Raw genomic sequence first — 5,513 nt, 5'->3', positions numbered from 1 at the left:
ACACACACACACACACACACACACACACACACACACACACACACACACACACACACACACACACACACACACACACACACACACACACACACACACACACACACACACACACACACACACACACACACACACATTTGAACTTTCTAGTGTGTGCAAAACATTTGAGCCTGTGTTATGAAGTTCTTTGCTAAAACTATATTTTACTAAATAGTAATAATACATGTAATATAAACTGAAATGTAAGAATAATATTTCCAGATATTCCTTTACTGGCACCTAAATCAGCTCAGCAGGACAGAATGGTTTTCAGTTAGAACTGAAAACTGGATCTCCGTAATACTGTAACTATCCTCTGATAGAGAAGAGAAAGTCTGTTTGCTGTTGTTTAGTCCTGAAGAATGTTAAGTTTCATTTCCTGATTTTATTTTGAATTGAATTGGACCAATGACTGCGGAGTTCATGGGTGGGAACAGTCAGCTGACTCGACTCGTCCAATGAAGGAACAGAGCCAGACCCAGACATTGGATGAACCGAATCCCGCATCAGCTACTCCCCACACACACATACACCCCACCACCCCTCTTCCTTGCCTCAACACCTTATAAAGTCAGATGCTGTATTGCGAAGCAACACAACATTTCTCCTGACTGGAAAAACATAAAGTCTGAATAAACTGTCTTGATCTTCATTCAGTTCATTCTAGTCAACAGATTGACATTAAGACTTGATGTTCAGTGATCTGTAGAAGAGAAGCTTCACTGTGTTTCCACAGTCTGAGGAGCTACTGAAGAACATCTGACTGATATATTACAACAACAGGAGACTCCTCACAGGTGCGTCCTCAATTTGAGGGACTATAATACTGATTTACGGTTTCTTCTGTGTTCTATTGATTTCTATTAGAATCACGGATATCTATACTGTGTATCCACAACAACTGCTACTCAGCCCAATAGTATGGCAGTCCCCTGCTCTAACCTCTGTTTGTGCATGTGTGTCTATCTGAGTGGTTGAGATAAACGGAAGTCGAATTTCCGTTGGAAGTTGTGTACAATTGGACAATAAAAACAACTTATCTTATCTTATCTTATTTAATAATGATAAGTCAACGTGATTATGGTGATTAAAGTTAGTCTATTCCACTCTATATAACTCTGACTGTTCACCACAGAATGAGAGAACGTACTGACATCAAACTGAACACTGAAAATACCTAGAATTTAAATTAAAATTGTCATAATTCCAGCATGATAGTAAGAGATAAGGTTTAATGATGTTCCTCCTAATCAGTCATCTCTCTCTCTCTCTCTCTCTCTCTCTCTCTCTCTCTCTCTCTCTCTCTCTCTCTCTCTCTCTCTCTCTCTCTCTCTCTCTCTCTCTCTCTCTCTCTCTCTCTCTCTCTCTCTCTCTCTCTCTCTCTCTCTCTCTCTCTCTCTCTCTCTCTCTCTCTATAGGTGTGCCATGTCCGTTCCCTATGTGGAGGTGAGGAGTAGAGAGTTGGGTGGGTCGGTGGACATCGGGCTGTTCCACCAGCATCTCAGCGGGGGGTCACATGTCAGGGGACCCGGCGTGGGCGCCAGCATCGAGGCATCCAATCGGGACGGAGTCAAGTTGATGGCCAGAGCCCAGGTTCTAACGCTGTCTCAAGGCGAAGGGGAAGGGAGGACCAGGGTGGGGCTGGCGTTTGACACGGGCGTGGGGATTGGTCCAGAAGGGCTGGAGGCAAAGGTGTTGGGGACTGGGCTGAGGCTGGGGCCGAGACCCACTGTGTCCCTGGTGGGAAATGAACTGGAGTGTTCTGTCATGTAGACTTTGACTGTGTCCTAAATTGTACACTATGTACACTATAGTTCCCTATATATTCCCTATATAATTCAGTTTATAGGGAATAGAGTGGGGATGAACTCTGTGTTCTGTCATGAAGTCGCTAATGTACACTGTTTCTGGAACAGCTGGCAACCTGAAGGGTATCACTTCACTATGGACAATGTTGCGTGTTGGAGCATGTTGGGGTCAAAATGGTTGAACCTAAATGTATAATAAAATCAAGAGTTTTTACATATTAAGAGTGTGGCCTACTTTTACTGATGTCTTTTAGCATTCAAGAGAGGGAGCATTGAGAAAGAGGGAGTGGAAGAGGCCTGGAGGAGTGGGGAGGAAGAGAGAAGGAGGAAGGGTATAGGAGGAGGGGGGAGGAAGAGAGAAGAAGGAAGGGGATAGGAGGAGGGGGAGGAAGAGAGAAGGAGGAAGGGTATAGGAGGAGGGGGAGGAAGAGAGAAGGAGGAAGGGTATAGGAGGAGGGGGAGGAAGAGAGAAGGAGGAAGGGTATAGGAGGAGGGGGAGGAAGAGAGAAGGAGGAAGGGTATAGGAGGAGGGGGAGGAAGAGAGAAGGTGGGAGGGGATAGGAGGAGGGGGGGAGGAAGAGAGAAGGAGGAAGGGTATAGGAGGAGGGGGAGGAAGAGAGAAGGAGGAAGGGTATAGGAGGAGGGGGAGGAAGAGAGAAGGAGGAAGGGTATAGGAGGAGGGGGGAGGAAGAGAGAAGGTGGGAGGGGATAGGAGGAGGGGGGAGGAAGAGAGAAGGAGGGAGGGGATAGGAGGAGGGGGAGGAAGAGAGAAGGAGGGAAGGGATAGGAGGAGGGGGAGGAAGAGAGAAGGAGGGAGGGGATAGGAGGAGGGGGAGGAAGAGAGAAGGAGGGAGGGGATAGGAGGAGGGGGAGGAAGAGAGAAGGAGGGAAGGGATAGGAGGAGGGGGAGGAAGAGAGAAGGAGGGAGGGGATAGGAGGAGGGGGAGGAAGAGCGAAGGAGGGAGGGGATAGGAGGAGGAGGGGGGAGGAAGAGAGAAGGAGGGAGGGGATAGGAGGAGGGGGAGGAAGAGAGAAGGAGGGAGGGGATAGGAGGAGGGGGAGGAAGAGAGAAGGAGGAAGGGTATAGGAGGAGGGGGAGGAAGAGAGAAGGAGGAAGGGTATAGGAGGAGGGGGAGGAAGAGAGAAGGAGGAAGGGTATAGGAGGAGGGGGAGGAAGAGAGAAGGAGGAAGGGTATAGGAGGAGGGGGAGGAAGAGAGAAGGTGGGAGGGGATAGGAGGAGGGGGAGGAAGAGAGAAGGTGGGAGGGGATAGGAGGAGGGGGGGGAAGAGAGAAGGAGGAAGGGTATATGAGGAGGGGGAGGAAGAGAGAAGGAGGAAGGGTATAGGAGGAGGGGGAGGAAGAGAGAAGGAGGAAGGGTATAGGAGGAGGGGGAGGAAGAGAGAAGGTGGGAGGGGATAGGAGGAGGGGGAGGAAGAGAGAAGGTGGGAGGGGATAGGAGGAGGGGGAGGAAGAGAGAAGGAGGGAAGGGATAGGAGGAGGGGGAGGAAGAGCGAAGGAGGGAGGGGATAGGAGGAGGGGGGAGGAAGAGCGAAGGAGGGAGGGGATAGGATGAGGTAAAAAGGGAGTGAGAGGAGAAGGAGAGCGATTGGACTGGACTGAGAGGGGAGGGCGAGTAAGGATACACAGTAATATAATGTCATAGCCATAGACATTGATTTACTGTATATACATCATTGATCCAGTGGTGTGTATTCATGGTTAACAAGGGAACAGAGGCGTCCCCAAATACAGTATATGGAGACTTTTTTTCATCAAATACATTTTAAAAAAAGTATCCTTCAAGGGGTCTTAAAATTCAAAATCAAATAGCTAAATGATCCTTGGTATGGGCTTTTTAAATCAATTCCATAATTCCTATACATCCTGACAAAATATACCATATTACTGGCCTGCTAATGTGTCTTCACGGGTCCAAAAAGGAACTGGGGCTATCCCACCCGGTCCCGATAGGCATAAAACAGTTTGTTTAATATAGAGACCTGTTTCAAACAGACCCAAGGACAACTGGACCCGTTCATATAGACTTGGTGGATTCAGACCCGATCCATATGAGGGAAGAGAGCAGAAAAGTCATTTTTAAGCTACTTTATTAACCAGAGCTGATAAAGCAGGAGAGGAGTGAGAGAAACACAGAGGGGCCGTACCATAGCCACAGGAAGTAGGGATTCTGAGGTGCAGGAGCACCCCCTGAAAAATCGGATTGAAAAATATAATATTAATAAAATATAAATATTTTTCTCTCACAAAAGTAGTGCACTGTGCCTTTAGTTGTCCTGTATTTGCTGACTATAACTATGCAAATCGCATCCCTCCCTCCCCACCCACTACTTCTAACTGTTATGGACCATACTGTGAACGAGTGCTGCCTGTTCTCATAGACTAGACGTTGCATTACTCATCTCATATGTATATACTGTATTCTATTCTAAAATCTGATTTGATTTGACATAGTAAATGGAAATCCGGAACACATTAATTAGTATGTATGATATGTTACATTTGGTATGGTTACATAAGACAGATGGTTACTTAAAGCCAAAATGAAAGTAGGGTGGTTGGTCGGGGTGGATGGGTGGATGGGTAGGGATTTGATGTGAAAGTCTAGCAACGCAAAGGTTGTGAGTTCAAATCTCATCACAGACATTTTTTGCTAATTAGCAACTTACCACTTTTTTTCGAGCTTCTCTGCAACTACTTACATGCTGACCACACTGCCGGCATTGCGTGTGCGAGCATTGCAAAATAAATGTACACACACGTTATTCAATAATTTTATCTAAACTGCTCGCGTGCATCAATGAGCATCTGCATATACCACGTGGGTGATTGAAAGATGAACTGTGGTCCACACTCCAGTCCAGTGGGGGATGGTAATGCACCTTAAAGTGTGTCGCCAACCGCCATATACAGTCCACAGGAGAAGAAGAAGAATACGAAGAAGAAGAAGAAGAAGAAGAAGAAGAAGAAGAAGAAGAAGAAGCAGAGATTAGTAGAAACTAACTAGGTTTCCCCTTTTATCTGTGAATTCATTGTTGGAGTAGAGAACACACAATTTTGTGTTGATTCAAAATGGGTCAAAATTCTACAAATATCCAGAAAAAAAAGAACCTTGTGGATTTCAGGTAAAATAACAACCCAATGTTTATGTCGAAATTAGCTAGCAACTGCAAGCTAGCTAGCTAAATGTCCATGAATGTTTCATGTGTTTCGACTTGTCCCCAAAATTATATAGTTTGTTCAGAGTTAGTTTTTATATTTTTTATATGATCTTGTCTGGTATGGATGGACAAAATCAACATGCTGGGTCTAGTCAGCATGTTAGCATGTTAGCTAACCCTTCCCCTATAACCCTAACCTTAACCCTTTTAGCTAACCTTTCCCCTAACCCTAACCTTAACTCTTTAATCCAACTCATATACTTAACATTAACCCGTAACCCCTAAATTGGTAATACATACCATACAAAATATAACATATTATACTAAATGGGAGTGTTTTGTAATTATATATTATATAATTACGTACAGAATAATACAAAATGCTCTGAGACCAGGTTGGCGAGTGACATGGGGAGCAGGGAGGAGAGAGGGAGAGATAATCCAAGCGGCCCACGCTTGGATTGCGTCCTACCTGACAGGTCGCTCCTA

General features: G+C 45.7%; 1 long non-coding RNA gene across 1 annotated transcript; it reads left to right on the top strand.

Moving 5' to 3' along the window:
- Positions 1-586: 586 nt before the first annotated feature.
- LOC124018603 lies at positions 587-2,068 on the top strand. Its single transcript, XR_006835645.1, has 2 exons — positions 587-833; positions 1,455-2,068. It is a non-coding gene; the product is annotated as an uncharacterized LOC124018603 (long non-coding RNA).
- Positions 2,069-5,513: the final 3,445 nt, after the last annotated feature.

The sequence above is a fragment of the Oncorhynchus gorbuscha genome, linkage group LG03 (genome assembly GCF_021184085.1).
Source record: "Oncorhynchus gorbuscha isolate QuinsamMale2020 ecotype Even-year linkage group LG03, OgorEven_v1.0, whole genome shotgun sequence".
In the NCBI taxonomy this organism is placed as follows: Eukaryota; Metazoa; Chordata; class Actinopteri; order Salmoniformes; family Salmonidae; genus Oncorhynchus; species Oncorhynchus gorbuscha.
This window is presented reverse-complemented; position numbering and strand designations above follow the sequence as displayed.